This window comes from Aythya ferina (assembly GCF_964211825.1).
Source record: "Aythya ferina genome assembly, chromosome: 19".
In the NCBI taxonomy this organism is placed as follows: Eukaryota; Metazoa; Chordata; class Aves; order Anseriformes; family Anatidae; genus Aythya; species Aythya ferina.
In genome coordinates this window covers 6,779,102-6,802,960 of record NC_140309.1, presented here as the reverse complement: position 1 = coordinate 6,802,960, position 23,859 = coordinate 6,779,102, and the positions used below count along the sequence as shown (strand labels likewise).

Sequence of the window (23,859 nt, the reverse complement as noted above, 5' to 3'; positions counted from 1 at the left end):
ACTATCAGCCTCCTTTGCCAGGAAGGGAAGAAGAGAGGCTATTAGACATCACAGGCTCTGTGGCTCAGCGGAGGAAGGGACTGGCAGTCCTAATAGGCTCCGCATTACACAGACTGCTCGGGCTCCTGCCACAGCCTCACACTGCCTGCAATTATGCACGGCTTGGCCAGGGGGACAAGTCTAACGCGAGTCCACTTTGAAAGCTCTTCTATAGCTTGAGAGCCTAGATCTTTGAAGAACGTCCTGGGTTATTTCCAGCACTGGGATTCATTAAACCGGGCTATTATGGTAAAGGCTGGATCTCCATTGAACCTCCCAGCTTGCTAGGACCCAGAAAATGCTAGAATGATTTTAATGATGGATCCGCTCGGTGATTTGAAGGAGAAAAGTTGGAGGAACAGGAACAAATACTTGACTGGCATAAATCTATGGAATTGTTTGACAGCCAGTGGAAATCTGACACGAAGCTGACTCCGCTGTCACACAGATGGTGTTACTGAAATTGAACCTAAATGGCAAAAGAATAGCGTTGTCACACGGATAGACGAGAACATATGCCACACCTTGGCCTCTGGCTGGCCACCGCAGGATGGCTTCCCAAGCAATATTTCATACTGCAGCTTCCCTGGGATACAGTTCCCAGCTGATTTCACCTCTCCTCACAGTAAGCTACTCTATTGCCCAATGCAGCAGATGTAAGAATATTTTCCTGATAACCACCGAGATTTCTCCTCTTGTTAAGACTCTCCCTTGAGTCACTGAACATTAATATTATCCATCCATGGTATTTATTCTATTTCGATATGCAGCCGCTTATCATGTCCTTCCTAGTTGTCACTTTGCCAAGCCGCACATAATTAGATTTTAAAATCTTTTCTCATTAATCAAACCTTTGAACTCCCCCTACCCTCAATAATTTTTGCTGCTCTTTCTTGAACTCCCTGGGTTTGTCAATACCTATCTCATAATGAGGTGTGCAGAGCTGAACGCAGTGCCACAGCTGGCTCACAGAGAAGGGAAGGATGACCCCTGCCTCTGTGCACGCAGTGCCACCAGCCTTCACCTGCACATCTCATCTTCTCCCCTCGACAGCCCCGGATCCCTTCTGACCACCTCCTGGCTCAGAAGCCCTCCAAGGCTCTGGTGAAGATGACAAAGATCTTTTCTGCCAGCTCAGTGCCCTGCTTCCTCATCACACGGATTGGGTTATTAACTCAGAAGCCAATCGGCAGAACAAGGGGTAGACAGGGATAGGAATGAAAGGCATGCAGAGATTCCGTAAGCAAGTTTAACTCCTCTCCATGCTACTGCACTGGCATTACCTAAGAAACTAGTCCAGTTTGCTCCCTGCTGAGAAGTTGTTTCTGGAAGCCTGTCCTGCCTGATTTCCTGGACTTTCTAAGGTTATATCCTTTGAAAAATAGGCTCCTCAGCTCCCCCTCCGACTGCACTCTACTAGCTAGCGTTTCCTCGATCATTCCCAGCTGCTCGGTACTTTCTGCCTGGGTTAACCTCTTTCTTGCTGCCTTGGGGCAAAATCCACAAAAACTTCCCTACAAGGCAGCAGGCTGGGGCTAAGAACCATCACGCCTGATGTAAAACTTATTTTTAGACCGAGACAGTGAGATGTAAGCTGAATATGATCTAGTCATGATTTCCTGTTAGGAAGCTCTTAGCATCTGCTAAGAAACTTTGGAACCCCCTCTCTGCCAAGTGGTCTGACGAAGGCAGTGGGACTGGAGCACCGTCCCTGTAGGGCAGCCAGGGGCTGTGGAAGGATTAGGACTGGTGTGGAAAGTCTGCTGTCAGAGCAGCTTTTGGAGTCTAGAGTTGGATAAAGAGCACTGACGCTGGCGCTGGGCTGGGTTTCCATGTCATTTACATCCTTCTGATGACAACGTCTCTCATCCCCACTGTGGATGCTCTGTGTCGAGATATCTTAGAGGCTGAATCTCACCACCTGAGCTGACAACGTTTTATCTCAGCAGCTCAGCCAAGCAAGAGGACTCAGAGCAGGTGACAAAGGCAGAAATGTGCCTGCTAATTGCGTGCATGCTGCTTTGCCATAGGATGGCAGGGCCTGAAGAGTGACAGAGTAAAAAAAAAGCTTGAACCTAAAAAAAATCCTGGCCCACAAATTACCTAACAAGTCTTCAGTCACTTGGAAAGGAAAGGGAGCCTATTTCTGAAGATTTCCCCAAAATTGGGTTAGAAAGAAGGTGTGGGGGCATGCCAGAAGCAAAAGATGCTGAGAGATGAGACAGCAGGTATAACCCAGAGGCTGGGCTTCTTCATGGGACTTACCCAAACCTCAGAGCTGAACTCCTGGCCCCACCAGTTCCCTGCCTGTCGAACAGGGATGCTGATCCTGCCTTAGTTCCTGGAAATGGTGAGAGGACAAGCCCACCTGGGATGGGAGGAGATAGCAGGACATCCCACTCACTAGCAGCATAAGGTGGGAGGACATCCTCCCCCCCAAGGACCTCCAAAGCCTTCCCAGCTCCTGCAGGGCCAAGCAAGGCTGGCTTTGAGGGAGTCAGAAAGGCAATTCACTGCCTGCTTGTGCAGGGGGGCTGGGGGTCTGCAAGGAGAAGGGCCCTCCTGGGACCAAGGACCAGGGGTTTGTGCTGGGTTTGTGCTGGGAGAAGCTCGGTGATGTGAGAGCAGCGAGGGGCTGCGCCAGGCTTTGGCACTTACTGCAGTGGAGCAGAGGGCGATGCCAGAGCGGCTTCTGCGCTGGCAGCGAGCGCAGCGGCAGCCCCAGCCCGGCTGTTCTCAGGCCTGTCTTCTCCCAGCAGGCAAGGAGGGGATCTACATCACACCGTGCCTCCTTTAACTTTGCTTCATTGACTCCTGACAAGATACAATATTTTTGATTAAACAGCTTCCCAGGAAGGAGCTGCTACCTTAAACCACTCGCACTCTCTATGACCCCACGCTAGCTTGTTAGTGGTCCCCTCAGATACTATCTGATGGCATCTGAAATTCCTCTTTCCCTTCTTCCTCCAAGTGAGCTCTCGGGGCAGGGCAGAGCTCTCCTGACCACCGGGCAGTGCCCAGCCTCACAGGACCTGGCCCTGAGCAGGACTTTTTGTTGCCGCAGTGTCAGCGAGTCCCGGGGCCTGCTTCTTCTCCAGCTGCTTCCCTGGCTCAGTCCCTCCTCTCCTCTTTCTTCCCCTATCAATCTTTGATCTGCCTTTTCAGTTTCTCTTTATCTCACACCATCTGTCTCTTTTCTTTGTGCCTTTTTTTTTTCCTTCCTCCGCTGACCAGCCCAACAGAGACAGATAAATCTCGCAAGCCAAGGAGACCACGTCCTCCATATATATTTGTGCGACAGTCAGATGTTACAGCGACAAAGATCAAATCACCAGCTAGCTCGACAGAGAGATTCAATAAAAGCAGAGAGTTATATTGATAGGAACAAGGCAAACGGATAGTTTTGATTTTAGTAGATTATTGACTGCTCAATAGAGGCAAAAAAAAGGCTTCCCAGCAGCACGGCTTAGAGAGCAACTCTTCTTGATGCACAGCGGCCAAACAAGAGGAGTGAAATATGAGACAGGGAGCACTTTGTGGCATGTCTGACAGTCCCATCATCTGCGTGAGCAATGGTCCTCCCTGCCGGATGAACCTCTCGCAGCACATATCAAGAAAGATGAGATGTGCTTTCAGCTACGCCTGAAGGCAGATGTGCTGTGCAGAGAGCAGGGGTGCACCCCCACGGAACTGCCCTGTTACATTTGGGCATCAGAGAAATCCTCCCCATCCCTCAGAAGAGTCCTGTTGGCGTCGACACAGCTACTCTAAGCCAGTGCAGAACTATATGGCATGCAGGGCGGTTTTTCTCTTCAATCTGTCTCTAAATATAGTATGTGCCTGATACTTACACGACGCTCATAAATCGCCATGGTCTGAGTGGCTCACATGCTGCAGCAACACGTCCCGACTGCTCTCTGGCCTGTTTAACGCTGGAAACTGTAAAACTATGGATGCACACATGCTTCCCAGAGGAATCTGGGTCAGGGCAAGAAATCATTTTTGGTTATGGCTCTTTACTGTCCAAATCAGTCAGAGCAGCTAACTCTGCATTCCCCTGTGATCACATTTGGCACACAGATTATTTGCTTATAATCCTGCTGTAAGGGAGGAAGAAATTCAGATGCGAAGCCCAGGCAGCAGGAGGGGGGCAGGCTACCTGCAAATACATGCCTGGAGGAGGCTCGTGCACACAGGGAAAACTGGGGAGCTGAGGTCTGAATAAGCAGGTATGAGGCTGAAGGGCAGCAACCTCATCTCCAGCCTCATCATAGCTTAGGGATATGGTTTAGTGGGGACTGTTAGCGTTAGGTCAGAGATTGGACTTGATGATCTTGAGGTCTCTTCCAACCTAGAAAATTCTGTGAAAAGGAAAGGAAAGAAAAATCCCTGAAGAGGCTGCAAATCTGTATCGTATTTCTGACCAGACACTAGCCCTTCGTGCGAGGGACCGGCCCGCAAACAGCAGCCTGGCAGAAAGATGCGGGCTGACCTCCAGACACAGCAGCTCACCCAGCCCCGAACACAAGCAACCAGAACAGAGGAGCAAGGATCAAATCGCTTCGCCCTGGGAGCCGCAAGGAGCTGCAGCATTTAGGGAATATTAAATAAACAAAAATGACAGGGGGTTGCTAAAAGTATCTCTCTGAGAGCCTGAAACTCTGCAGATGGGGTCAGAAGTGATGCGGAGCCATCTAGCGCATCAAAGAGGCTTAATTGAAGCACTAGCAGGCTGAAAATCTGGGAAGTGAGTGCGGAGTGTGAGGGGTATGTCAGTGCTTGCTGCTTAATTTTTGCCAATTAGCACTCAGCCAAGGAAGCAGGGAACCCTAAGCACAAAATAACAAGGGTGTGAGCTCAAGTGTGAATGGGTACAAGCAGGAACAGAGAGAGACTTTCAGCAGCATCTCCGTCAATATTCAGGAGGGGAAAAACACCATGAAATTATTTCTTCTGCATTACGGGAAAGGAAGGAAATCTTTCGGTACAAACACGCTAATGGGCTGCGCGGGGATCTGAAGGAGGATTGCTGAGGTATTAGAGCAGACTGCATTAGGAAGAAAAGAGCAAGAGAAGAAACAGGATTTTCAGGGAGATTTTGTCCAAATCGATTAAGTGGGAAATGTAAAGGGGCAGCTTTCCACAGGGATGGAGCTGGTAATTGGCCCACGCAAGTCCCAACAGAGAAAAGCACTCAAAGGGCATGCTGGGAGGTGAGCACGTGGCTGATGTTTCCTTCACTCAGAGGCCAAAAGAGACCACAGAGAGGAAAGTTTCTCTTATGTTAATCCTCTGCACAAATCTACGGAGCCTCCCTTACCTTGCTGTAAATCACTGCTACTGCAATGCCCGTAAAACACCGGCCGTGCCCAAGCAGCGGGCGCAGCAGGACCAAAGCGGAGCGCAGCGATCGGATAGCGGGTACCACTGCTCCCCTGCACAGGCCCCGGTGTGCTTTGTGTTGCTTCACCTGTTGTCTCCAGCTGAACTCTTCGGGATGGAAACTATCTCTGTGTTCCAAATGTGGTACAGGACGAGGGGTCGAGTCCCCACGGTGGGGTGAATTCACAGCGTGATGACAAAACACCGCGCATGAGCTCTCTGCAGTCAAGGGATGTTGCACTCACAATGCATGAATATGGTCAGGAAAACGTGGGTCCAGAGGGGAACGGGCAGCACAGCAAAGCATCAGATAGAGATTGTCACTCAAATTCTGTGTATTTCTCTTGCACCGAGTTATTTCTGATTTCTTCCTCCAGAAAAACAAACACCACTTGTCCTGCTTTTACATTTCTTCTTTTTTTTTTTTTTTTTTTTTTTTTTTAGTAAAGATATGAAAAACTCAAGGCATGAAAGGAAAAAAAAATCTAAAAAGACCTAATCCAGATTTTTTAAACGCATTATTTAAAAAAGTGTGTGCAGTAGGGAAGGTTCATTAAATGCAGCTCCTGACTGCTCTCAGCTCTCATCAGTGAACTGACTCTAGAATAAAGCAGGACAGAGATGAGGAAGCTGAAACTCTGGCTTCATCGGTCTCTATGTGTAACGCTGACTCAGTTTACAGCTTAAAGTCTGGATAAGATTATAATCGTGAGCCTAAAGTAGAGGGGAAAAAATCCCTATATCTTGCTCATTTTCAATACAAGCATGCTCTGAAAAAGTGCGTAACAGACTGGGTAGGAGTCAGCACCCACTGCCCTCTGTCCCGCGTTGATCTGCAGAACCAGCATCTCATACAGGGGGGCTGGACCTGATGAGCTCTTGGGGTCCCTTCCAACCCCTACAGTTCTGTGATTCTGTGATCTCTTATGTGAATACAGCAGCAGGTCAGCGGGGAGCCCAAACCTGTGTACACTCAGCTCACTGCCGTCATGCAGAGTAGCAAGGTCTCTGCAAAGGTGGTGTCAGGATTAGGGTTTTATTTTGGCAGCTCTGGCTCTGAAATCTCCCAGGGCTGACTGTGGAAGAAAGTACTATTTTTACATGCACTATTTTGGGTTGTTTTTTTCTGTCAAGTATTCACAAAATAGGTGATAAAAGGTTTTTAAATGATTAATAGGTACCTTAATGAATAACTAATCGATGCTTACAGATTAGTATAAAGCCCGAACAGTCAATAGGTTGCTTATAATATTCCACAATACCTTTTCTAGACATGCTTATAGTCACCTGTTAAATTATGCTTCTCATATTTATACTGCCTATTAATCATTTATTAATCCTTTATAAGCTATTTGGAAATGAAAGCATCATATAAACCCTGAGATACTTTTCCTTCTGCCATCCACAATCACCACACTTGCTGGGGGCTTAGGGAAGTATCAGTCAAAAAAAGACAGGACTTGAGCCAAAACCTAAGTCTTTGCAACACTGCTGGACTCTGAGTAATTTGTCACCTTCTGCAGGATTTCAGATGAGACAGGGGATGGCAAGGCAGCAGATAGCTTAGTGGTTCAGATGATGCCAAAGTGGTGTTCAGGAAAGATGAAATAGTCACGCACACAAAAGCGCCAGAAAGAAAATCCTCACAGAGAGAGAAGAAGGAATTAACTTCAAGACTTAAAGCAAGGAAAGAAAAAAAAAAATCATATCTGTAAGGACAGAGGATTGAAGCAAATGGACGATAGGCAGGTAAAAATAATAATAACCCCAAATCATTCCAAGTAATCACACAAAGCAAGGAAAAGAAAGCTGACACAAAGCAAGGAAAAGAAAGGGAATTGATAACACAACAGTCATGTATTTCTCCCTGCAGATAGGACCAATTTTAAAAAATATATATATGCATTCTCAAGAGCTCACCAGGTTCACTGGAGCCTCTGCTGTGTCACTAGATACCCAGGGCTAACAGCTGCAGGCTGCCATTAAATTCGCTTTTCAATTACTTACAACTCCAGTGACTTACAAGAACAAATTTTTAACCACTTCCAGTGCAAAGCTCTACACAGTGTGCTCCAACAGGATTCATCTCAACCCTTCCCAGTCTGCTCATTCTGCAGATGCTCCCTGCAGGCGCAAGCACGGCTCTGAGCCAGGCAGAGGCTGCTTACCCCCCCAGCCCTGCGGCCAGGGGCTGCAGGCTCTGGCTGGAGATTCATCCAAAGGGTGCTTTGAGCAGGGTCTGGTTGTGAAAGTGTCCGGCCTGGCCTCTTTCTGCCCGAGGACAGCCATCGCCTGCTGGCTGTTTCTTGTGCTGGCTTTGTACAGCACCTAGTGCCTGACCCCACTGAGCTGGGGCCAACCATGCAACCGGGAGGATTAAAGGAGCCTCAGGAAAGGCAGCAGCACAGAAAAATCAGCTGATGGGCAGGAAAAGGTATTGAACCTGGCTGCATGTGGCTCCTCGTCTGCAGATCTTCCAGGGTCTAATAATGTGCTTGAGCTCCACAGCCCGCCAGTTCTTCAGCAGAACTCTAATTTAGCTCTTTCTCTTCTGCCCGTTTTCACCGGACATGTAGGGATTTCTCTTCAGCCCCCAAACTTGTTTGAACAACAGCATGTCTAAAAGTGTGTACACATGGGGTGTGCCACAGAGACACAGAAGCACACGAAGTTGATTGAAACCCTTCCTTTCCTTTGGGCAAACCCTCCAGCCGCGGGGAGCTGTTCCACCCTCTTAGGCCAGGGCTCTCAAAGCACTGCAAGCGGCCACCAAATCCTCCTATTTCCCGCTGGGCAGCAGAGGAGATTCCTTGAGTGCATTGTGTGCCACTCACTCCTTCCTGCTGCAGGAGATGCCCTGATTGACGTGCATTAATTTCATTCCTTCGTTTCGTGCCCTGCTCCCCTCAGTGCCCCTGGCTGTGTTGAGGTGCTGTGTCACCTGCTGGAGGCATCTGCTTGCGGCAGCATGTCATGTGAGCAGGGAAGGAAATGTGAGCGAGTCTAAATTAAAAAAAATAATAATAATAAAAAAATAAAAATAAAAAACACAATCCTCCTGATCAGTATGCCTGTCATTTTAGCAGCATTAAATACATTAAAATGGGATCTGCACACCAGCTTAATTAAATGAGCCAATTGAAAGTTCCTGCCAAGTATTAGTTTAAGGTAGAAAATACACTTATTTTGGAGCTTATGCAGATTGAATTTGTAGGGTCTTGTGGGAAATGCTAAGCATTTTTTTTTTGGAAGACTCACTGTTTGGAAATTTATTGTGGTGATCTGAATTTTGTTTCATTACGAGTGTCAAGCACAATCACAGATAGAAGTCTCTTGGCTGGTTCCCAGGTTACAATATCCCTTCTAAATTGATCTGTTCTTCAAAAGTACTGCTGAAATGTATCCAACTATCTGTGCCCAGGGGCAGATGACTCACATTTGCCCACTGAAGAGGCATTTCAAGCCCTGAAAACAGAGCAATTACGGTATTAAACCTGAGAAGATATTTCGTGTCCGGTATCATTGTTTGATCTTAGCTCTTACTTGGTGATGTGGGGCCAGCTGCAATGTGATTACTGAAATGGAGAGCCTGGAACATGTAGCAAAGCTTATAATTTATTCCGGGCCTTTCTGATCCATGTAACACTGCAATCAAGCATTAGTTGAATAGCAGAACAATTGATTTGAAACTATTTCAGTAAATCAAACTGCCAATTTCAGCCCGCTGTCTATCTTACCCAGTGATGCATCACCTCTCTGGCAGTTGTCTGGAGGCGCGGCAGTAACAGAGGCTGCCTTGGCTGGGCTTAAAATTTGGGAGAAAAGGTGCAGACCTGTGCAATAGGGGCACCAAGCAAACCTTTGGCAGACATGCTTTTTTAGCCGAGCTAAGTCTTTTACTCTAACAAAAAGAAACAACTTTACCTCTGTGTTTTCTTACCGAAACATTTATTTGACCCAGAATGGAGCTGGTTATTATTTTTCAATGATAGATTTTAAGATCTGCGTGTGGTTTCTTAACAGGAAATTTAACAAGCCTTTAAATATAAAAGTTGTTCCAAACTGATGAGTGGAAATGTTTCACTTCAAAAATATCAGATGCTTTCATTTTATTTTTCATATGTTTCATTTCCACCCTGCTCTGGAAAGAATAATTTGGGGTTTTCAACATAGATTCAAGTATCTTACTAGAGTCCTCATCTCGTGCATACAGCTGATGGCATTATTCTCAACTTTCAGTATTTTGATCAAATTTCAAAACTGGGAGGCTGAGAGTTGGAAATCAATGAAAAAAATCCCTTTGGTGCTTTCTCTCCCCCTCATGTGCTATCCCTGTTGCTGAGAGCCGTGAGAGCGCTGCAGGCTGAGGTCTCCACCAATATCCGTGCTCATCTCGATGGATGCTTAAGAGGTCCGCACTGAGCTCCAGATGTCCTCAGAGCAGCCCTGCGGGCACACAGATCACAGCAAGTGCTGGGCTGAGGGTCACTGCACTCCATTTGCTGTCCCTCAGGCAGACATCGCACTGGGGCATGGCCAGCTCTGAGATCTTGCTGCCTTTGAGCAAACCTCAGGTGCAGCAACCAAGGAAAATCTTTTCCTATATGAATTGTTCGAAACACTTCATTCAATTCTCTCCAAGAGTAAAAGACATCAGGAAGATCCCAAATTACATCAGGAAGATCCCCAAATGAAGTCAAACTGCCACAAAGTTCAATTGAGACATAACCAGATCTCATCAGCACTTGGGTGTTAGCCTAGGAAGCCGAGATGCTGCAGGGAACAGCATTACAGGAAATTCGCCTTTTACTTACAGATGGAGAAGCTGAGTCGCTTCTCACAACTGTATGAACGAGACACCATCTCTTCTATGAACAAGTTACTTAAACTGCCAGGGAGACCCACATCCTTTTGGTTTAATTCCAGACTCCCTGAGCAGCGCTGCCCAGACATTACAGATGATGCAGCAGATGCTCTCTTCTGCTGTCATTTGCCCTTGCAACTCCAGGCTGTTGCTCCCTAACTCTTCGCTTCCACCCCACACGTGGTTTTGTGACATGCTCTTAGGCCAGCACTGACCCTGCTGAAGTCAGTGCCTGTGTATGCCCCAGCACCACACGGCCCCATCGGTCTCACCTGTGGGAGCCAGGGGGAAGCAGATGTCAGCCACGCCGGGTTGCCACCATGGTGTGCGCTGCTCGTGCAGGGCTGGCTCTGCCAGGGACAAGCCCCCTCCGCAAGGCACACGCTGTCCAGCTGCCTTCCCACAGCTCACCCAAACCTTCACACCACGGCTGGAGAAGTGGCTCTCTACCTCTTTTGCTCTCTGTCTTCCAGCGATCTGTCAGATGCACAGACACCCCATCCATTCGTGCTGCAGGACACACTTTAAAAGGAAGCATTAAGAAATGCCACCTGTGCCCTCCCCCTGTCTCTATCTCCTCAACCATTCATCTCTTCTCCCCAGCTGCAGGGGAGTTATCAGGCTAAACACAGGTTTCTCCAGGGTAAATGTTTACCCTGCTGCAGGTGCCTCGGGAGTCACAAAAGCGCCTGTCTTCGCTAACGGAGGGTGATTGCTCTCTTCTGAAGTGGGCGTCTGCAGCAGGGCACATGAATCAGCCCCTCACAGTGCCCGTTTTTCTCTCTGGCACGCACAGGGAGCGTGAGTAGCTGGATCAGAGGGAGATGGTGAGTGCAGCTGCCTGAGGTTGTGTGTGATGTGTCCCACAGCCACCCCTACCCGCTCCCACTTCTCTGTGTGCCACCATCTGCCTGGCAAGAAGCGACTGGACGCTGTCTTGGAAGACAAAATCTGATGGCATCGCAGAGAAGCTCTTCTGGACAAGAAGCTCCTCGGGCCCCTCTTCGGTTAGGGCACATGGAGCCTGCCCCTCGCTGCCTCTGGGAAATGGACATCCTGGACAGCTGCACACAGGGTCTAGACACAGGGTGCTCTGTACTGCTTTATCCCTCCTCTTTTCCCTGCCTACACCCCACTAGAGACAGACCCTCACAGTGCTGGGAGGGGAGTTCTCTTTACTCCGTTGTCTGCTCAACCCTCAAGGGAAAAGGCAACTTCAAGAGAAGTGTAAAACCAAAAGTGGCTCCCTTGATCCCACGTCTGCTGTCTGGGTTTAGTCCTCCAACCAGCTCAGCACATTTCTTTTAACTACTTACTGCTGATAAATGGTTTCTCTGCTTGCCATGGGTGAGTGAACACCAACCGCTCGTTCCAGGCCCAAAGAAAACGTGCAGAGAAACCCTAAGATTGTGTACTGACCTTTCCGACAATATGCATGCCGGTAAATACCAGCCAGCCTCTCGAATATTAAACAAGCCACAGCCAGCCCTGCATTTCCTATTACCCCAAAGTCCTTCAGACTGCATTTTTAGTCCAGCCGTGCATCTGTAATGACCTGCCTTATCTTCACTCCTCTCCCGTGCTGGAGGGGCTGCCCAGCCCTGCTGCAGTCACTTTCTGAACCAAGTCCTGCTATGAGCGGGGCCAGTCCCACAGAAGGGAACAGCACGGAAGAGCCACCAGCAGCAGAAGCCCGTGGGAGACACCGTCCGTACCGTGCAGGATCACTGAGCATGGTGCAGTTGTTGAAGACATGCCGTAAAGGCCAGGACTCTGCTCTTTTTCCTGGAGAACCCTGCAATTGCTGCCCAAAATCCTCCCTGCATTTTCCCATAGTTACCTCGGAGAATTCTGTTCATATGGACTCCAGAGCTTCACATGGAGGGGAACTTCACATTTCCCCAACCCTTACACTAGAGGAGCTTTTGACAGCCTTCCCATGCCTGAGCTGTTCCCTTCGTTGCGGAGTCACAGTCCACCCCCGGCCATCTGCAGGTGCCTCGCAGAGAGCCGTTTCTAGCCCTGCCTGCTCCCTCTGCAGTGGGCGCATGGTGCCCGTGCCACGGCCTGACGCTCACAAACCACGTCTGTTCAGAGAAGAGCTGGCACTGCTTTCTGCTGCAGCTTGTAAAGTCCTGTTAGCCTTTTTTCTCGGCACACACTGATTCTGCAATTTTTTTGCAATCGGGTAGGCTGGCAAACAGAGCTACCAGAAATATTAACCTCTGCTTTAAGAGCAGCTGGTCCTGGGCTGACAAGGAAGAGGCTGAGCAAGGATTCTGCCAGCCACGGAGCTGGGACACGCAGCAGGCTCCCGGGAAAAACAAAAGCAAACACAACTCCCAGCGCCCAGCGCAGCTCTCAGCCACAGACCTCCACTCGTCAATTAGATTTCCTCCACCAATTTGTACGGGGAAAGACAGAGAGGAAATGCCAGATGCTGCTGGGCACGCAGAACAGATTCGGTGTGTGTGTTTAAAGCACTAATAACTCCCTTCCTGCCGAAAGAGGGAGAAGACTTTCTCTTAATCCTTCCTTGCATCAGTAATCAGAGAGAGGAGCAGATGGTGCCAGAAGTACAGTAATATGCCCATTAAAATAACCTCACTTGCTGATGAGTTAGCACCAGAGCCCATGCGGCAAGCACCTTTATGAGAGCCCTGCTCCAGCAGAAAGCAGTGGCTCGTGCGATGGGATGGGGGAAAGGAGAACTCGCTAGGAAGGACCCAGCCAAATTTCACCAGGAAGGACACAGCTTTCACCCATAAACTCCTCACTAGCAGATGTGCTCGGCAGGATTTGTCCTGCAGGCACATGGAAACAAGGCATGTGTCCCATTCTCCCCCCACACCGACACCTGCCTGTGATCTGGTGACACTTCGGGGCCAGCTGAGGGCTCCCAGCTGAACAGTGAGTGGCTCCAGCACTGCTGCTGGGCTTTCTGGAGTCCATTCGTCCCCCAGGAGGAACAAGCAGATGGAGAAGATGCTTTCCAGTGATAGATTTCTCTTCTACAATTCCCAGCATAAGGTCTGTACATAAGCAACTCTCTTTCAATCAGACACAAGTTGTGCCTTTCATTTCACAGTGGATTTACAAGTTTTTGTTCTACCGTATCTGCCCAGGGATGGTAATCTTCTAAGTGGGCCGTCTGAGCAGTTTCCTGCAACTTTTCTGTGGCATTCACTAAGAAAAGCAGACATGTGAGCCATCACCACATGGCTGACATTTAGGTTTGCATGGCCAACCTCTCTGCTCCTGGCCACAGTGGTGAAAACCACTTGCTATTCAAGGTCTTCATTTACAGCGGGAGTGCTGCCATCTCCCTGACCAGTATCTGAAAAGCAGTGTCCTACAGCCCAGGTAACGGCCTGCATTCCTCTTTCTCTATCTCTGACCTCATAAATCTTCCCAGCAAGGTTTCCATCCAAATAGATGTGCTTCCACAAACATTTATGCCAAGTCACACTTATGCCAAACAGTCTTTCAACAGAAAAGGACTGCATCCAAAATGTTGCATCAGCTCCGGCTCCATGCCTCTAGAAGGGTGAACCTTTCTTTATCATTAATTAACTCTTTATATGACATGACATTTATTTCATTATCTCACTGAATGTCACTGTCCAATTAGCTCATCCCCAAGGAATGAGACCTAATTAACCAAGATAAGCAAACTGAACTTTAGCAACCTCCCTCCCTCACAAGCAAGTAGCCAGTATGTAAGTACTCAGCAGTAACGCCCTCGTTAAGGCTTGACTAAAGACTCCTTCTCCTTTCCTTGGCTTTACTCATAAAGAATTTTCTAACTCATCTATTTCCATTTTGCTTGGCACAAAGTCTCAGAAATCCATAGGGTCAAATCATGCTTCCTTCCAGCATCAGCTGTATGGACGTGGTCATAAATAACGATACCTCTCCCTCGGCAGCTAATGGACACTGATTTGCACTTAGGCAAAGGAAGATTTCCACTGGCAGAAGAAAAGGAGTGCTGGCCCAAATCTGTGTTTATAACCCAGGTGACGCCCCGCTCGCCTGCTGGATACACTCACAGCCACTTCACTTCCCTGATCAGCTGAATTCAGCTACAAAAAAAAAAAGCAAGAGGTTTCCATGCAGCTCACAGCCTGTCCCCTGACAGCCTAATTTGGCTGAGCATGTTAGAAATCGGAAAATATCCCTCCTTTCTCTCATTATGGCTTTCCCACTTGCATTTTTTAGCTTTTTCAGTAGCGAAGGACCCCCTTTGCCCTCACTGAGCAACAGAAGGCCGGGAGCGGAGCCGTGTCCCTACCAGCTGACACAGCCCCGCTCAGAGGCGTGCTGTCGGACACGTAACTGGAGGCCACCCTGGCATGACCACCCATGCGATTACAGAGGATGGAGGGAAGATGAATAACTCTCCCTGAGTTGATGCAATGCTCAGGCCTTCATTTGTGAACAGGTTCTTTTCTTTGGTTTTATTTTTTATTTTTTCTTCCCTCAGGTAGCATGCTCAGAGCTATATTTTACATGGTACCTGATTTGAAACACAGAGATGAAGGGTCGTGAGATGAAAGGGAAGCATTAATCTCGCTTGTTCCCTCAGCATCTCAATAAATTTCATCCCCTGATTGCTTTTGCTCTTGGCTAGAGGTCAGTATTTTCAGGGAGGAAGCCTCCCAAAAAAGACATTGTACTGGTACAGGAGCACGAACACCCCACAGCTCAAACCTGCATCCTGTCTGCTAGCACAAGGGTTTTTCCTTGCCAGTGCAGAGACCTGTGGGTGACATCCCACAGGCTTTGGAGCAAGCCTCCTACAAATTGAGGCTGCAGATCCCAAATCTTTCCTTATCACGTTTGGCTTTACAGGGAACCGGACTTTTAAGCAGCTTTGCCATGAGCCATCTGAAACCGGCGGCTGCGGGATGAGGAGGATCCCAGGAGGCATCTCTGAGCAGCGCAGCTCAGGCACGGCACGGCTCAGAGAAGTCACTGAGCACTGCAGAAATCCCCTCCTGGTGCGACACGAGGCAGCCTGGAGCCGTCACAGAAGCACAGAATCATCTAGGTTGGAAGAGACCTCAAAATCATTGAGTCCAACCTCTGACCTAACAATAACAGTCCCCACTAAACCATATCCCTAAGCTCTACATCTAAACGTCTTTTGAAGACTTCCAGGGATGGTGACTCCACCACTTCCCTGGGCAGCCTGTTCCAATGTCTAACAACCCTCTCAGTAAAGAATTTTTTCCTAATATCCAACCTAAACCTCCCCTGGTGCAACTTTAGCCCGTTCCCCCTCGTCCTGTCACCAGGCACGTGGGAGAACAAACCAACCCCCACCTCGCTACAGCCTCCCTTGAGGTACCTATAGAGAGCGATAAGGTTGCCCCTGAGCCTCCTCTTCTCCAGGCTGAACAAGCCCAGCTCCCTCAGCCGCTCCTCGTAGGACTTGTTCTCCAGGCCCCTCACCAGCTTCGTCGCCCTTCTCTGGACTCTCTTGAGCACCTCGATGTCCTTCTTGTAGCAAGGGGCCCAAAACTGAACACAGCACTCAAGGTGCGGCCTCACCAGAGCTGAGTACAGGGGGACGATCACCTCCCTAGCCCTGCTGGCCACACTAAACATCCCAGCCTTCCTCACCCCGTGCCACGCTGGGCACCTGGAGAACAGGATGCAGAACAAACCAGCAAAGACCATTTAATACCTGCCTTAAACACCACCTCCCGCCTGACCCAAGATCACTTTTTGGGTGTGAAGCAGCCACCCAAGGCAGAGCTGCTGTTAGGAACAGTGCCCCCAGACCACTGCTCGCTGTGGAGGCCGCTGCTTGTCTGCAGCACCCACGTGTGTGACCACACAACAGGGCCTGCAGAAGACAGAAGGGACAGAGCATTCAGTGCTGCTACCTACCCAGGACTAATCACAGCCAAATGGTGCTGGACGTGAACTCCAAAAGTGGGCAGGGGAACAAAGGGAGGCGGGACCAGTTCCCCTCCCAGTTCCATTTATGAATTATTCTCTTGTTGTATTTTTGCTCCTGGTGGAGAGCACAGAGCCATCCGTGGTGATTTAAAGAACGTGCCTGATGGCTGCCAGCATTGCTGGGAAGGCAGGGTCGGCGCGATCAGATCTCTACATATGTTATTTCCTTGTTCTTCAGCTTAATGGGGCGTCCCACTTTATTATTGTATTTTTTTTAATTTTATAAGACATGTTTCATTAAATCTGAATTATGGCAATTCAGGGAAAGAAATTAGCCATTAAAATTACAATGAAAACATCTTATAAAAAGGGCTGTCAACTGCCATTTCTGCTCTGCTGGGCGAGGGAATAAGGAGGAGAGAGAAACACAGCATCTTGGAACGGGCACAGCACCTGCAGAAGTGGGATCTGTCTACCAGGGGCTCTGGAACAGGAACCCGTATCAGGGGGAGCTGAAAGGCTCCTGGGAGCTGACTGAGATTCTTCCTTTAAAAGGACTATTTCAGGTCTTTCAAAAGGCTATGAGAAAAGGGGAGCCTCGTCCTGCATTCACATTTGGTCTCACTTCCTTCTGAGCAGCCGGGTAGCAGAAATGAGTGGCGAGTTCTCCCTCCTGCAAAGCCCCAGTGAGGCCAGGACCCTGATGCGATGGAGATGCGCACTGCAACTGGCACAACCCTGGCCCTTTCTGGAAGGGAGAGCTAGCACAGGTCTGGATAGACGGGGAATTGGAAGCAAAGAGTATCCCCAAAGCCCCATTGAGGAAGGTGTTGCACTCTTGAAACAGAATGTGCTTCATGTCAGCAGGGACACCTCATACTGCCAGGGCTCAGCTGTCCCCATGCACTGCTTTGCTCCTGCAGCAGTGACATTCTCAGAGGAGGAAAGAGATTTTGTTAGAAATACAAGGGAAAAGAAAGATAAAAGCCCTTAAGCTCACTTGTTTCTATAGGCTGGGAAGCCCAGGTCTATTCGCCAGTCCAACTGCTGCATGATTCCTGCGGCTGTCCTAAACTCTGTACCCTCTGAGCAAAACGGTGAGCAACGTAGCAAAGGTACTGGCTGGAGAAAAAAATATCTGTCTGCAAGGGAATAAAGGTCAGTTCTGCTGAAATGAAATATATTTTGAGACTGCATGTCAATTAGATGCATACAAAAGAAACTAATAAAGTTAATCCACTAAACATGAGAACTGCGATAAAACAGCCCTGCAGGATAGAGAGAAAAGAAGGTGGGGAGGGGCTGGTAAACAGAAAGGGAAGTGAGAAATGGAATAAAAGAAGGCACAGAAGAAGAAATAGCGAGTTAAAGAGGAAACAGATAACTGTGATAGTACTCTTGAGAAGGTAAAAGCGAATGAAACGATCAGGGTGAAAGGCAGAACCCCAGGAACCCAAAATACGCAGCTCTGCTGTGTTGAACGCAAACACCAGCAGCTGGCAGGCCGGGACGCAGCCAGTGAGCCTGGGGTGCTGCCTGTAGGGACCCTGCGCTGTGTGAGGGCTGCCCAGGACAGCCAAGGCCAGATTCAGCAGCTCAGGTGGCGCTTTCAGAGCGGTGCTGTGCAGACTCCGGTGTCATGGCTGGGCTCTGGTGAAGCAGAGATCTGTACAATGCAGGGGGCTGTGCGCTGAGCATCGTGACCCATTCAGCAGGGACCACTGTGGAGCCCAAGGACGGCTGATCTCCACCCATCCCCAAAAGGGTTGCTGAGGACACCAGGAAATCTAGCCCTAATTGAAATGTTTACACAGGAAGCTGAAAATCTGGCTCTGTTTTTTTTTCTTGCTGGTGCCTCTGAAGCCTGACAAACACTTGTTTGAAAATCTGCCCTCCCTCTCACCTTGTCTTCTGATTCTTTGATTTTTTTTAACTGAAGATGACGCACTTAGGCTCTAAGAGCACTTAGTCCTTGAAAGTCTGTTGCACATTGGTAACTGCCTTCGTCCATTTGATCACCAATATGCAATAAAATTCAGCAGCAGTTTACGTGCATTGGGGAAATACGCTTGTAAAAGTCCCATTACAAGTTATTGGATGCTTTTTGCTTCCTTCTGTGGTTGAGGAAGTGTGGAAATTGTTCTTCTTAATGTATACGCAGTGGGCAGGGGGTATGACAAGGCAGCTCAGCCACGTTTGGGAAGCGGTGCCTTGCACACCACCCGTGCAAGAAGACCTTCTACCTCCTGAAATGGCCTGACCTGAGAAAGGGCATGGGCTACACCGGCAAGCAGGAGAAACCTGCCCTGCTCCACTCAAGCATGGCATCAGACTGGAGAGCGATTTAGATGGGTCCCAGCCCAGCCCAGGCACGGATCCGGCACGGATCTTAATGCCATGTGGACAGAGCCTGAAGGAGTGACCAAACGCCTTAGGACAAGTTGTCCCAGAGGAGCTGCTGTTACATGACGCAGCCCCATACAAGCCCTCACTCTACAGATCACTCCTGAGTGAAGCCACGGAGCTGGATCCAACCAGGAGCTGATCTAAAATGCCTCCCCTTAGGTCAACTTTAAGTTCTTCTGCTAATTTTACCTTCCCACAAAACTGACTGACCCTAAAAAACTCTCTCCATCACTTCCTTTAGAGGAGTCTGGTCCAAGAACTGGGGAGGTATGGGCCTGCAGCCCAGATCCGATCCTTGGTTTGGGAATTCTTCTGGACAGAGCCCAGAGTATGCCGGCTGGAGGTATGGCTCACCCCTCCTGCCTTTCCACTTCTGTTTTGCAATTGTTCCATTGCTGCAGGGCATTTCCTGGGTTTAACGAACATCAGGCGGGCCTTCCGCCTGGCAGTTCATTAGTGCCTTCCAACAGAGAGAGCATCGCGCTCAAGTCATTATTGATTTCTTACATGCACCACTGAAGGATTTCCATATGGAGAGGCAGTCAGCTGAGGTGACCCTGAAAATGTGGAGCCTTACATCAAACGCCGGAAGGATGATGTATGAAGGAACATCAGGGAATCTGGTACCATTAGCCCCTGTCTCTGATCTGGCTACAAGGGTAGAGGGGAAGCTGTGCGTGGCCCACACTGTCCTGAAATTTCAAGACTGTCACAGAGGCCACCATGCTGAAGCAACTGGTTCTTGGAGATCTTACTGCAGGTGCAGCAGCTACAACCAGGACCTGGCCAGCTGCGGTCAGCAGACTCCTGGGTACATCATCCCTGAGGGGACACGGGATTCTTCAGTCAGATCTTACATGCAGTAAAAAGAGGGAGAGTATAACACTTCACTGCAAGAGCAAACATATCTCTGAGTGGCTCATTAAGAGAAAAGAAGGTCGATTAAAACTGGAATCAAAGAACTGCAATACTGATGTTATAAATATATGTGCAAAGTGCTCCTCTAGCCTCACTCTCACATTCTCACGCACCGGGTTTCTGTTCTCCCTCGCCTCTTTTAAAAGGAGAGATAGGAACAAGCTGATTAATAAGGCTACAGAAAAACAGAGAACCCTCCCCAGAGAAAGAAATACATTTTGTTTAAAATAATTTCCATATTTTTCTTTCCCCCCTCAAATGAGTTTTGACACTGATCTTTTCCCCTTTTCATGTTTATTGTTTTAAATAGAAAGTTCCTGTTTCCTGAACAACTGCTCTCTGTTCCCCCCCCCTCCTCTTTATTAATCTCAGAGCAAGGCAGCGAGCAGGTTCCCAGCTCCTCCAGTAATGGAAATGTTCTGTTTGAATTTTCTCATCAAAACCTGCTAGGTGTTTATCTGATTTTTGTCACACGCACTACTCAGGCCAAAGCGTATCTGAGGAGGCATACGCATGATGTATATCGATACATATTTATTGCAATGGCTTCTTCACCCTTTATTGCTTTGCTCTTCTCGGAAAGAACTTTATTCAGCTTTACCAAGCACTGTGTCATCCCCTAGGTGCAGATCAGAGCAGCAAGGATGTGTAAGAGGAACAGGCTCCAAAGGAGCTCACCAGGAGCCCTTGGGTACCAAACACCCGTGGCACCTCGTGCCTGGGCAGGAGCATCACGGTTTGGCACAGAGAAGGAGCAGAGCTGGCAGGGAGGGCCTGGGGCAGGAGAAGGGGATGCACCACCCAGCCCTGTGAGCAGCAGCACTTCAACATCCACGCAGAGCTGTGCATGCTGCAGGGCCCTGGAAAACCAGAGGGGAACGCAGCTTCTGTTTCTTCCTGGAGAGGCGCGCTGCAAAATTATGGATGCCAGCACTTTGCACTGCCTCTGTGTCTCACAGAGAGCGACGCACACACTTAGTGCTGCACTTACTGCTCGTCATCTGCAAATGGCACCACGGTGTATTAGCAGGCAGTGGCGTGCATCCATTTTGTCAGCACTAGGTTAAAGACTGGACTAGACGATCTTAGAGGGCTTTTCCAAACGGAAAGATTCTGTGATTTTATCCTGCTGCAGCATCCAAACATCCCCCTGGCCTGAGGCATCAGGGTGAGACGAGGTCCAGCTGCACTGGGGAGATGCCCCAGAAACACACAGCTACGGCACCTGGCCCATCCTGTACCCCACTCGGGGGGGGGGCAGTGTCAGGAGGTCCCAATGCTCTTCCCAGATAACCTGCACCTGGAATGGATGCTCTGGAAAGGCAGCACCTCAGAGTGAATGAGACAGTACTGAAATCTGGAATTTAGCCTGATTGCAAGACATATATATTTAACACTCCAAATGCAAAAGCATGACCCATTATTTACTAACTCAGGCCATGTTAATAAAGATAATACATAATTATTGCCGAAATAGTTCAATGAAAAGGTTCTTTCAGCTATAAACATATCACATTTCTTCTTCCTCTGTTTGATGTCCTAATTACAAGTATCACCGTCCATCTGAGTTAGAACTAGATTAAGGCTCTGCTTGCATTTAAAGTAGCTGTTAGCACTGCTTAATGGTGAGAGATGACTAATTGGCCATCTCACTGGTGATGAATGAAGCTGAGATGCAAGGCAGTGCATGAAAATTACGTGTAATTGTTGCCAAAAATTAGACTGAAGAAAATAAAAACGTGTCCAACCCCCTCCACTCCAACCTGTTTGAACACCAAGCTGGATCTGAGACGCACCAGCAGCACCAAACACAAGTGGAGAGGGGTTAATACTGTACAGGCAGCTGTGTCCCGTGTTCGTTGGACACATGCACCTCTGTCCTCTTCACACGCAGCGGGATGTGCTTGTCACTGCGGGTGTGAAAGCAGCTGTTTGTCACGCTGCAGCCAGCTCCTTCCCCACCATCACCACGGAGAAATAATCTTGTCGCATCTCACAAGTTGAACGTGGCTTCTGCAGCTCTCTGTGTGGCACTGACAGCGCAGTGGGCATCACTCTTCCCATCCAGGTCGTGGTGAAGCAGCTCCCCTGTGTGCTGTTAGGATGCACGCCTTGTTGGAGGTGCTACTTCTCAGTGGAAACAGAAAAAACAAGGCCCTGACCACATCAGCTCATTAACGACTTGGTTGCTGTGGGTGATTAAGAATATTAGCAAAGCCAGGACTGGTGAGAGAAGTAATATCCTTCATTAACCTACTGAGAAAACTAACAAGCTTTCAGGCACGTGAGGCAGACAGGGAGAACCCAGCCTGATTCCGCTCACAGCTGTATCAACTGCTCCACTGAATTTCATCAGTGTGCTCTGCAAGAGTGGTGGAAAGAGCTTTTAAGGCTATGGTGTGTAAGATACTTAGATTCGCTTTTTTCTAACCTGTTATTTCTAAAGCTGCATCCGTCTCTTCAGTCTCCAGTGGGCAGAGCTTGGCTGTTCAAGCACCTCTGTGTCCAGCCCCAGCGGTGGCCACATTTCAGCTGGGGCTGGGTTCACCTCTGGACAGTTCTGAAGGCTTTTTGCTGTGAAATGTTCACAGCAAATGTTCACAAGTAGTTTTGTCACTGGAGCACATGCTGTGCGATGAATTGGTAATACTAATATACTTTTCCTTCTCACCTACTTGCTCTCCCTCTCCAAACTGAGCAGTAGCACTGCCTCCCCTCTTTCAGCTTACTGATACAAATCTTCAAATTAAACTTGAAGGAGTTGCTGCTGAAGCTAAGAAAAAAAGACTTTGCTCTACCTGTCTCGCTGCTGGGACACTGGCGATTGCAGATATCCCTGATCCAGGTGGGAGGCCGTGACTGGGCCACTCCGGTGCTATCTGTTCAGAACGTGAGAACAACAAGATCTCCTTGGGAAATTGCTAAGGTGACTCCTAGCTTGAATTTTTTTCCAGGAAAATCTGGGATGTGCGATAAGAACAGCCTGAATTTTGTGGGAATTACATGATCTTTAAGGTCCCTTCCAATCCAATCCATTTTATGATTCTGTGATTTTGATCTACTCCAGTGGTTCACGAAGAGAAGTTACCAAAATACATCACAGAGGGTAACGTTTCCGCTGCAGGAGTGTAAATTCTCTCTGGTGTGTTGGTTCAGTCTGACCGAACAGTGGAAACTGGTATTTCTCAAACAAAATTATGGAGACTTGGTTGTTTGTTTTTCTTTGTTTGCTTTTTCCAACCTGATTTTAAGAGATCAGATGTGAGCTTTTGCTGAGGGATATCCTCGCTTTTCATGGTTTTTGGCATCTTTTCACAGCAAACACAACATTCAGAAAGGGGTGAGGAGAGAGGTCGTCATTGTTATCAGAGTTCCTGCTAATACTAGGCACAGGAGAAAGGGCTTTGGGTTGAGAAATCAACAGGTGAGTCCATGAAACATTCCACATGGTGCAGCTCCTGGTATAACAAGCCTTTAGATGCTGGAGACCATCCCGGTGCTCCTCTTCATCCGCACCTCACGTTGCTACAGGCTGAGGTCTCGTGTGGCAGAGCACAGGCTGGGTGTGTGTTATCCTCCTGCACAGGGTGCTGCTCCTTCTTCAACATACTGAGCCCCTGCCTCGAGGCTCCAGCAGTCTGTCAGCACTGCGGGCATGCCCACGCTGCAGCCCGAGGCACCTGGCTTGTTGTGACCTCCCAGAGCTGATATAAAGAGGACACCGAGATACAGAGGAGTCCCTTGTGCTCCAAGTCTTTGTATCTCTGAGGGGCACTTTTTGCTGGTGTATGCAGGTGGGGAAAAACAGTGGTCCCGCTACCTACAGTCCGTGCTAGATGCCAGCCCACGCAAAATGCACTTAGCAGCCCCCGATCGTCTGAAAATGTATAAATCTCCAGAATTACCCTATGGACAAATATAAATCTTAAAAAAGCCCTTGCTCCTCACAGTCCTTTCATGCGTTGCTTGGCAGTCAGCTTGTCCCCAGGATATGAGGAAGCATCTGTGTTTGTAGGGGATGTGTGGGAGGCAACTGGCTTACCCATGAAAATATTGCCAATTGCACCTTTTATTTCACACGTTTAGCCACTGAGATGAAACAAAACTGTGTAGAAAACTAATTTCATCTGCTGCGCAATACCGTTATTACCATAATCTAGTATAAAAGGGTGAACTTCACAGCATTGGTAAATACATTATGAGAGAGGCATTTAAGAGCCTAGCTCAACAGCTGAACATACACAGAGGCTCCAGCTCCTGCTAACATGCCTGCATTTTTGCAAACAAGGGCTTACAAAATCAATGCTTTCTTCCTGCTGTGATCTAAAAACTTGGGCTCCAGT

At 48.6% G+C, this 23,859-nt stretch overlaps 2 long non-coding RNA genes across 2 annotated transcripts; one reads left to right on the top strand and one right to left on the bottom strand.

Moving 5' to 3' along the window:
• Positions 1-9,352: 9,352 nt before the first annotated feature.
• LOC311421269 lies at positions 9,353-10,776 on the bottom strand. Its single transcript, XR_014684775.1, has 2 exons — positions 10,558-10,776; positions 9,353-10,194 (listed from the first exon to the last, which is right to left on the bottom strand). It is a non-coding gene; the product is annotated as an uncharacterized lncRNA (long non-coding RNA).
• An 11,211-nt stretch (positions 10,777-21,987) lies between these two features.
• LOC311421186 lies at positions 21,988-23,527 on the top strand. The gene is made up of 4 exons (XR_014684736.1): positions 21,988-22,159; positions 22,275-22,442; positions 22,835-22,940; positions 23,311-23,527. It is a non-coding gene; the product is annotated as an uncharacterized lncRNA (long non-coding RNA).
• The last annotated feature ends 332 nt before the right edge of the window (positions 23,528-23,859 follow it).